This window comes from Papaver somniferum, chromosome 8 (assembly GCF_003573695.1).
Source record: "Papaver somniferum cultivar HN1 chromosome 8, ASM357369v1, whole genome shotgun sequence".
Taxonomy (NCBI): domain Eukaryota; kingdom Viridiplantae; phylum Streptophyta; class Magnoliopsida; order Ranunculales; family Papaveraceae; genus Papaver; species Papaver somniferum.
Window position 1 is genome coordinate 164,634,642 of NC_039365.1, and position 10,976 is coordinate 164,645,617.

The 10,976-nt window shown below is 35.2% G+C and overlaps 1 pseudogene; it reads left to right on the forward strand.

Annotated features, from left to right (window-relative positions):
• The first annotated feature begins 4,265 nt into the window (after positions 1-4,265).
• On the forward strand, positions 4,266-10,397 carry LOC113306370 (annotated as a pseudogene).
• The last annotated feature ends 579 nt before the right edge of the window (positions 10,398-10,976 follow it).

The window sequence follows — 10,976 nt, forward strand, 5'->3', positions numbered from 1 at the left end:
AATTGGTTAAGGGGATTTCTGATTTTGTTATTTCATATCCTTTTTTGTCTTTATTCAGTATGCCTAATAAGATTTCAGTATGCCCAAAATCATATAATTCACAATAAAAATGCAAAGTACTACGAACAAGAGATATGGAAAAAGAAACTACAGGACTATGATTGTATCAACCTTTAAGTAAGTTAAGAAATTATTACCTCAGGTTTGTTGTTGTCTTATCGTCATCTCTCAAGCTTGTTGATTTCTTCTCAGTAGCAAAACTACCAGCAGTACCAGTCGCATCATCCCCTGCATCAGTTTTTTCTTCTCGATGGCACGTTTTCTCGACGCTACTGGTTAGACAAGCACCGACGGATTCCTTGGTGTTTGAATTGGCTAAGGGTTCCATTGTACATGAATTAATTTTTTTTTTCTTTTAGATTTTGGACTAGTTTGATAATGCTGCGGTTTTTGTAAAAGTGCTTTCCTGCTGCGCTGTACTGTGTAAAAAAAACAGTTAAGTGTTTGGTAAACTATATACTAAAAGCTAAAGCTGATTATTCTAATTTATGGTATTTAAATATAATTAGATATTTATATATATTTTGAGTAACTATTATTTATTATAGATTTAATTTGGGATAAACAAATTTATACTAAAATCAAATTTTTATTTAATATTGTGTCTTATTTTTTATTTTTTTAATTGAAATAATATATAAAATATAATTTGAAAGTGACAATAACAATCTTTAAAGAATGTGACATAGATTATGCTTCAAATAAAAAAAAAGGAAAAAAACATAGATTTAAAATAACATTCTTTAAAGAATATGATACAGAGAATAAGAAATTGATTATCAAATATTTAAGGGAAATTTCGGTCATTTATAAAATATAGTAGGACACAAAAGAAAAATCATGCATTGAAATAAGGTGCGCCCAAAGCTTATGTTTTTTGAGCTTTTAAGCTCCTCTCCCCCAGGTAAAACTATCTAGTGATGTTTCGCGTAAACGTACTAAATATTTGGACAAGTGTGTATCACATGGTTACGGTCTGGGTGTTCTAGCTTTCGGAAACCCGGTGAAAATACTTTGTGTTTTTTCAAGCGTCTGAAGAATTGTTTAGTTAGCAACGACGCTAGTAGTGGTTTTGGTAGTTTTATTTTTCATAGATTAGGTATTATTATTCAAAAAGGAGTTGGAGCCCAATAACCAAAGTTGTGTACCAATCATGATTATTTTTTATATACTTAGATAAAAATTACCATATATATATATATTTTGAAAGTGTTTTTAAAAAAAATAAAAGCATTACCAAACCCAACCTTTATTTCTTAGATTTTATCCATTTTTCTATTTTTAGAAACTATATTAGGGTTTGTTTTATTTTTTATAAATTTTCTTTTATTTTTGGACTTCTTAACTTTATTTTTGGACTTGGACATTATTTTTATTTTTAAACCCTAAGGATAGGTTAAAGTTAATATAAAACTGCATCGTGGAAAGACAGACAATTACGATATTTTCTCGGCCCCTCGGGGTCGCATACAGACACGGGAGTTGGTGACCAGAGTTGATTTCAGCGATTCATCTCGCGTCTGGAACGAAAGGTAAGATTCTACCCATCCATCAATCTCCTGTCGATGGATTTTCTTGATGCCTTTATATGCATATATTAAGACTTTGAAAATGGATTTAATTTCTGGTAAAGGATAAGGACTGGCCATATAAATAATCACAAAAATAAGCTGAAACTAATTATTCAAAGTACTCTTTTTTTTGCCATATAAGTTTCAGGTTTAATTATGTTCTATTTTAGTTCTGTGTTTTTATATTGCTCTTGAATAATAAATTGTCCCGGTAAGTTATTAAAAAAGAAGTAAGAAAAATAAGAAAAATGACCACTCTTTGCGGGATAACAAAGAGGAAGGATCCCTCGCACTCCGACTTTCAAACTATCTCACATTTTGGAAAATATTTTTCTTAATAAAACTTGAATGATAGCGTATTTGAAGCTAATATGGTGAGGATATGCTTGTCTTATAAAGGTGTACATACCCATAAAGAAAATGAGCACATTCTGAATTACCAAATTTCACCATCTAAGATTTGTTGATTTTCAACGATTAACTTTCAACATAGTAGATGACAGAATTATATGTTTTGGAATGTGCCCATTTTTTGTGGGCATATAGAGCTTTGTAAAATGAGCATCCCAAAATATTAGTTTCGAACCCATTTAAATTTTACTAAGAAAACTGTCTCTAAAAGTATGAGATAATGTGAAAACACGAGCGTAAACACTGTAGGGGATCCATCGTCATTAAGAAACTAGATTTCATGCCCGTGCAACGCACCGGGCAGACCCGAAAACAATCCATCATCATATTTTTTTTCTCGCCCCGTCGTGCATTTTCTGAGTTGGTGTCGCGGGGCTTCGCCTCGCCACGTCCCGATATTTTCTTAGGATCTTTTATTTGGTGTTGCTTCGAAACTAAATCTCAAACCGACTTTTATACATTACCTAGATTTTACGGCTAAGTCATATTAATTACCGAAAAAAATATTAAAGATCATTTTTTATGAAACAGTAAAAAGAAACATTACCTTAAGATAGGTACCAAACAATGTAACAGAGTAAAGCATTGGAGTTGAGCCCAAGCATCAAACATCTACAGGTTTCTCCGGTTCTTCTACTTTTATCAACCGGCGATTGTGACTGGTCAGTCTATTCAATTCTTCTTTAAACAAACACATTTACGGCTCCACTTGCACTACTATCACCAGCATCAGCTTCAATTAATTCATCTGCAATCTTCATAGCTTCAGCAAACCACCATTGCCTATTCAAATTTTATACCAACCCTTTTGCCATAGTCACTTGATAACAATACTCACAGCTGCAGGATTACAACTCTCTAAATTGACAACCAATGTACCCATTAGCTTATGACAACAGCTCATCTTCCCTGTAACAATCACCAGAACTAACTCAGCTTATAAGCTTATGATGCAATCCTTTTACTGAAACCCCATAGCAACACCAGTTCCCATTCTCTTCACTTTAACTCCCATTTGCACCCATTATCACCAACACAGTCACAGGTTCATCATCCATCCACGTGCAATGCCCTTACCTTTATTCAGCTTAAGCTAACATACATCTATTACAGCTCAGGCATTCACCATTCTCACTGCAACAACCAAATACAACACCTGCCCTGATCCTCTTGAGTACCATCAACAGACCCCATTTCTAACCATACCACCACCAAACCATCTACAACTCCACCAATCCATCAAACCTGCATCTCAGCTCCAACAATTCACCCAACACCATCTCCACCAGACAGCTTGAAATGAATATCCTAGGAATTCATCTAAGTTCACCAACTCATCAAAACCCAATTCTTCTATTTCAACACAAACCATAACAGCAAACACCAATTGCATCAGACAAACGCCTTCTTCTAAATCTTCTTAAGCAGCAACTTCATGTAACAGATTCAAGTAAAACCCCTCTCCAATCATTAATTTCTTCAATCTTCACCAACAGTTCTCCACCATCTCTCAAATCTGTCGTGACCCCAAATTTCCATCTCAAATTTAACCCAGTAAAACCCAGATCCAACAATCACCATCTCTGCTGATTCTCGATCTCAGATTCATTGTTGTTAACTGCCCTCTTCATTCCCCTCAACATGAACCCATTCTGCAATTGATTAATGACACTTCCACTGATTTGAATCGAACCCAGAAATCCATACAATTACAACACAACATCGAACCCAAAACAGCTTCAAAAGTTGTTAGGTATCAAGAAGAAGAAGAAAGTATGGCAGGAGGAAAGCCCTAATCTTTGGAGAATATCAGAATCCTATAAATTGGACCAAATCTGGTCAGGTTTTTTCCGGAGGTATTATACACTTAACGGACGTGAGTAACGTCCAGTTAAGTATATTAAATGCACACATAAATGTTTTTGCTAACGGTGTTATTAACAACCAGTTAAATACAGGATGTAAATAGAGTGTAATTCAAATTCTAATGCTCCAACCAATAGAGTCTTGCCACTTGTCCTTTTCATAATTACTTTAATTCAAAACTTTAATCTCATTTAATTTGAGAGGGTGTCATACTTACCGTGGGATGTGGAAGTTCATAAGACTTAATGTTTTAAAGGAGGAGAGATGATGGACAAAAATTACGGATAATCCAACGTCACGGGTCCTTGTTCTTATACAAAATACGAGTAATAAAAAGAAAAAAGAGAAAAGAAGTACATGAAACAGGCAGGACAGCTGAGGTACGGCAGTACCAAGTTACGCTAACCTTTTGTTTTCATCCACTATATATAAAGTTGATAAAAGAATCACGCTAACTTTTTGTTTTCCATATGGGTGAACACGAACGAACTCTTTTCAGATATACGCATTACGCAACAACAGGTTCTAGTTTGGAAAGGATAATTGGATATCATGCTTCACATAGAGACGCGTTTTGGGTACGTAATATAAACAAAAACTAATAGTATTGGTTAACAAACGATATGTTTATAAAATGCTCCGACTTGGAAAGTCTAAAACTAAGCAAAGAGTAGTAGAGCATTGTTAGACTCTACGTACAATCTATGGTAATTTTAAAACCAATCTTAGCATTCCCGTTTGAAGCCCCTAAGTTTCAAAAGAAAGCATCAAATCCTACTTCCGCATCCCATCATAATCATTGTATCAAGCGGTTGATCATATGCAATTCTTATTACCAGATCAAATCATCATTGTTATCTTCAGATAAGGATCTTTCGTTACATCTTGAAAGTCAAAAAACATGCACTAACACCTCCTAGTTCTTGGTACACAGACCCTAATTTTCTATCGCTAGAAGTCGACCGCGTGTTCTACCGTGGTTGGCAGGTTGTTGGTATGTATATAGAATTTTTCAATTTTTGCATTTGCTGTTAGCCTTTATGCCACGTTTTTGTGATTAATTTGCTTATATAAGTAGTCTCTTCTAAGAGCAGCCTTGTCTCACAGACTTAAACCACCTATTTGCATCAGTGGAGATATTTTGCAAATCAACAAATTCTGTTTTGATTTACATTTTGTTGTTCAGTCCCTAATCTGATTTTGGGAGTAATGTAAATCCATCCGTACTATGGTTTTCAGGGTTCACTGAACAGATGAGAAAAGCTTATGACTTTTTCACTGGAAGGTACAACAACTACTTAATTATTCGTGTAATTAGAGTTAACATCTAATTAGATTTTTGCATATTTTCCAAGAATATATAAAACCAGACTTGGAAGGGTAGAGTATGTGATAAGTAGAGATGAAAATGGAAATCTGCATGCTTTTCATAATGTATGTCGACATCGCGCTTCACTTATTTCATCCGGATGTGGTCAAAAATCTTGCTTCGTCTGCCCTTATCACGTAAGTGTTTGAATCTTCGTCTTCTTTCTTGACGCTCAATTGGCTATCATAGTTATTCACTAACCCATATTTCACAATTTACATTGGCTCAAACTTCGTTGTGCCAATGCCATTGCCACCTTCGATTACTGTTTGTAGGGTTGGACTTATGGGATGGATGGGACACTTCTTAAAGCTACCAGAATATCTCGAATAGAAAATTTCAGCAAAAATGTATGTATGCATATTTCCCATAGTTGTACCAACAACTTGCCAAAACAATGGCCATGCATGGTTGTCTCTCCCTATACACACACACACACCTTATCTCTAAGTACTTTTTTTTCCCTTGGACATGGATGCGGTATTGTAGAATTTTGGGCTTGTGCCAATTCAAGTATCTACTTGGGGACCCTTTATACTCATCAATTTGGATGAAGATATACATCACGATTATCATCAAATGAAGGTTATTGATACCAAGACGGTGGAAAAGCAATGGCTTGGAAGCTCTTTGAAGATACTCAGTAGAAATGGAATTGATACATTGCTAAGTTATGTTTCTAGACATGAATACACCGTCAACTCTAACTGGAAGGTTTGTTGTTTTTATTCCTCAAATATTTGGATTGTCATAAGCAATATTAGAAGTACAGAATTGCGGAATTATAGTTTTTTTGATTGGGAACTGTGAAACGTGTAGTTTTTTATTGACAATTTCATTGACGGTGGTTATCATGTACCATATGCACATACTGGATTTTCATCCGGATTTAACCTTGATACGTACACCACAACGGTAAGTAATTATCTATCCTTTATTACTTTTCGACTGCCGTATAGCAACAGTTCCAAAGGCTTCACTTTCTGTGTTTTCCGTATGACGAAGTAGATATCTGACAAGTTCAGCATTCAAGAATGTGAAAGCGCTCCAAATGAAAAGGATGGTGCCCTTAGCAGGATTGGATCAAGAGGGTTTTATGTTTTCGTCTTCCCAAACTTGCTGATCAATAGGTATTTGTCTTCTCCGTTACCCTAAAAATGATACTCCCTTCGTTTATGAAGAAGAGATAAAATACGTTTAAAATGAAAAAAAAAAATGATAGTTCGTTTCTCAAAACATAAATAACATATGTGCGTATATCTGCATGCATATTTCTTTTCAGGTACGGCCCCTGGATGGAAACTAATCGAGTATATCCAATAGGACCAAACAAATGTCAAAGTAGTTTCGGATTACTTCCTTGAACCTTCTCTTAAGGTAATAATCCGTAGTGTTGGTATTCAGTAACTTGTCTATTACGTTTGTAATAGGGTAACTGAACTCTTCAAGGAAATCCTTTGATTTTTCTTAGTCTTTCTTACAGGATGCTCAAGATTTCATCAACTCTTCCGTACAAGAAAGTGAAAGAGTGCTGGTATCAATTAACAATCTATCTTTTTCTATTTCTTTTCTTTATTTTTCCCTTCTAATTTTAGTAACGAGAGTGTGCCTGTAAAGAGAATTTTTTTTGTTTTTTTGAAGGAAATCTTGATTTCATTAACATAACAAGAATGGATACATCCTGTTCAAGTACATCAAAGATGAAAACAATGATAAAATACATATATCTCGTTTCATAGATGAAACAGATATTTGAAACATGGCATATAAAATAATATTCTTCCATTTGAATTCTTCTTCATTAAGAGTAACATGTTCCAGAGGGGAGTAATTTGCGCAGCCCACCGTTATCACGATCACCTCTACTAGCAATTGATCTTCCCATACCCGGAAAATTCCGACCACTTCTAGTAAATCGTCATCGATGACATTGTTGATATGAATGATCCATTCAAGAAAAATGCCATAACGGCTATTGGAAACATCTAATTGGCTTACAGAAGCCATTAGTGATGAAATCAATTGAAGATAAACTAAAAACATTATTTACAAACCCTAAAATCGCTTAATAGCGATTGTTTTATTCATACTAGAAAATAGTAATAATATTTATAACCAAATTTGCCAATAGATCTGAAGATCTCAGACCAAATCTGACAGATTAGGATTAAAATCTACAAGATTTTTGAAGAACCTGGTTTGAGAGAAAAAAACGGTTATTTTCCTAAGAGAGATGAGGAGAGAAGTTGTTAGATATTTATTTTTCCCTTCTATTACCATGATGTGAAATTCATCATTACCAAATGATTTATCATTTTTAGATCTGGAATTTAGATGTCTCCTAGGAAAAGTTTGAAGATTTTTTTCCTAAATATTTAAGGGCAATTTATAGAAATAGGCCTGTTTTTTTATGGTTTGCAAAACTAGGTCTATTTTTTTATTTATTGCAAAACTAGGCAAGTTTTGACCAAAAGTGATGGATGGAAAGTTAGCACCGTTAGCTATAACTAAAAAGACCTAAAAGTCCTTTGAATTGGTAATTGTGACCCAACAAGCCGTGTTGACTCTGTATATGTTACCATACATTGCTTACGTGGCACTGCTTATGTGGAACTGCTTACTTGGCACTGCTTACGTGAGACCATGATAGCCCACACAACTTATATTTTTTGTCCGCCAATCTAGCCATCACCATCACTGATGCAGACGACTACTCCAACTGAGCCAAACACCTCCGCGAAATCCAGAATCCAACAGCCTCACCACCACAGGAAACCCATTGCAGTCGCTTCCTCTAGCTAACAAATTCGTACAAAATTAAGCCAATTCTGCCAATACACGAACCAAATCTGATCTTCATTCACATCTAAGCCACCATTCATCTGCAGCTCCGCCATTGAAAACTACATAATCCATTGCCTCACCGTTGCAATCCTAAGCATACATCTAACGTAATGCAGTAGATTATCATACTCCACCAGACTCCTCTGCACATCCATTGATTATAACCACTTCAGATATTTGCCAGCAGCAACGACAGAATCATCCGTGATATTCTTCTCTTAACCTTGAAAAACATGACTAAAACTCTTCCGTTACTGCTCCCAGTTCCTAGCCATTAGCAACCATCTTCTTCTTGCTTGCCAGAACTTATAAACTCGTCTTCAACTGCAGTTTCAAAACAAACTCACGCACAACTGACCATCATCGTTTCTTCCCTGCAAGAATTCAACACCCAACATACACAAACCATTCAATCATCCATTAACATACACAACTGCCCATAAACCATATAGAAGCAACAATTGTTCTAATTCGTACAATCCAGAACCCAAGGCTCCTTCTCATTTCAGCTCATTTCTTACACAGACTCCTTCCAAAACTCAAACACCACTTGCAACTCCCAGCTCAGATTGAGCTCAATTGATGAAGCAATCTTCATTCAACCACCGTTCCCTGTAACCACACATTCATTCATCACCACCACAGTGCAACCAACACTAATTTCTCTGCCTCAACTGAACACTACTTCACTGCATTGCAGACCCTTGTGCTTGTCATGTCTGAACTTCAATTAACAAACCAAATCCCATTGAAGCTCAAATCGATGGCAACAACAAACATTTCCTTACTGTTTCAACAAATTACACAAACTATCACCACACATCATTACCCATCATTCATAACACTATATAGATTCCTTCTTGCAAGGTACAAAACAAAATCTTCATCAGTTCAAGCGAAATTCTACAGACTTCCCTTTGAGCTCCATAAACGGCCATTAAACCTGGCAGTAACACACATCTATATACTTCCCTTTGAGCTCCAGAATTCGCCTCAAACCCATCTGCCATACATACAAATCCAGTTCAAACCCTGCAAAGCAATCCACCAAATTCCATGGAAAACATCCACAAATTGGTTCAAGCATTAGTCGGTCAGTCCCTTAAACAAACACATGGTGTGAATAAATCTGGTAATGAAAATATATCCCCTTTTTGATGTTGTATGGACCGCCTTCAACCTGCAATTTCACATTAGTCACAAACCACAACCATATAATCATTTAAACACATAAATTCCCATGAAAATGGTCAGTAACAACTGTATTTCTTCATCCCTTCAACTGATATTTACATCTTCAAATCTAATTAGCAAACTCACCACCAAAAATCATTTCAATTCCTCATCAATTTCATCTTAAATGCAGATAACCACACAACCCTAATTTCTTTGTAACATCTCTAACTAGAGTCAGATTGCAAATTCGACTGAAACCCAACTCGAATCCACCATCAACTGTTTGTATTTCATCACCATCTCTCAAATCAACTGCAACTCATCCACCCTTTCTACAACTACCACTATCTTTCTCTGAAATCATCTCAAACTACGTTAACAATCAATCAAAAAATTAATTTAGATGAACCAGAGAAAACCAGAGAGAAGAAGGAAGAAGAAAATGAAAATCGATCTGTCTCTTCTGCTATTAGATGGGTTATCATCTAACCATCTAAGCATCTAGACCGTCCAATTTCTCTGAGATCTGAATATCTCAGATTACTGGTTCTGAGACAGACATGTGTGATGTTAATTACTATGGATGTCCATCGTAGCCGTTCAATTTTCTTTGAGATTTCATCTATTTTACATTAGGCTTTCTGATCGACACACGTGGGCGGTATTTACTATGGTATTGACACACTCCAGAAAGGTAAGTTTAGTAATCTTAACACCTTGATGAGATATCCCTAAATGATATTTTGACGAGAAATTAACGAGTCACGCGATAAATTGACTGAGATAACAAAAGTGGATAGAAACCGTTTAAGAGGCTTATATTTGCAATAAATAAAAAACAGGCGTAGAAACAAAAATGAGGGTCCAGAACAGGCCTATTTCTGCATATAATCCAATATTTAACAACTTTGAGTAGTTAGTGAGATAATATATACATGTGTCATGTGTGTGTTTTTATGCATATGGAAGACATTGTATTGTGCGAAAATGTTCAAAGGGGACTCGAGTCACCATCATATTCAACAGGAAGATATGTACCCAGTGTTGAAAGAGCCAATCATCATTTCCACATCATGCTTTATCATAACCTAATTCTCTAATAATATGATTCATTTATACCTCTAATACATAAATGTACAATCTAAATAAAAGTCCCGACTAAGTAATTCCACCACGTCGATCCAATGGCCGGTTAGTTATGATTAACCACCAATACTAGAATAAATTTATAATTAAGTATTTTATACTATATTTTTGTTCAGAAATTATTCAATTTCAAAAAGCAGTTTTCAAATATTTATTTTTATGATGCCCCGTAAGTAAGTAAAATTTGTTTTAATTATGGATGTGGTATCGAGGTCATAGTAAATTTCTGCTAAAATTGCAAACCCTCAATCATAATATGTTGCAGCATGCAGATCTTGTAAAGTTTCAAGCCAACCAACATGAAAAATACCGGTTGAGTTAGGAAAGAACGTTTGACCCAATAACGAGAATACAAACACTCTTTCGATTTCATCATATCTAACTTCACTATTAGAGCCTTCTTTGGGTAGTAGGAAAACCTTCAACATCGAACAATGTATCCTAAATTTTTTGAAAAATTTATGATCATTTAGTACATTGGATGTCAAAAACAATGGAAAAATGTTTTCCACTTTTGACTTGCCACGCGTTTA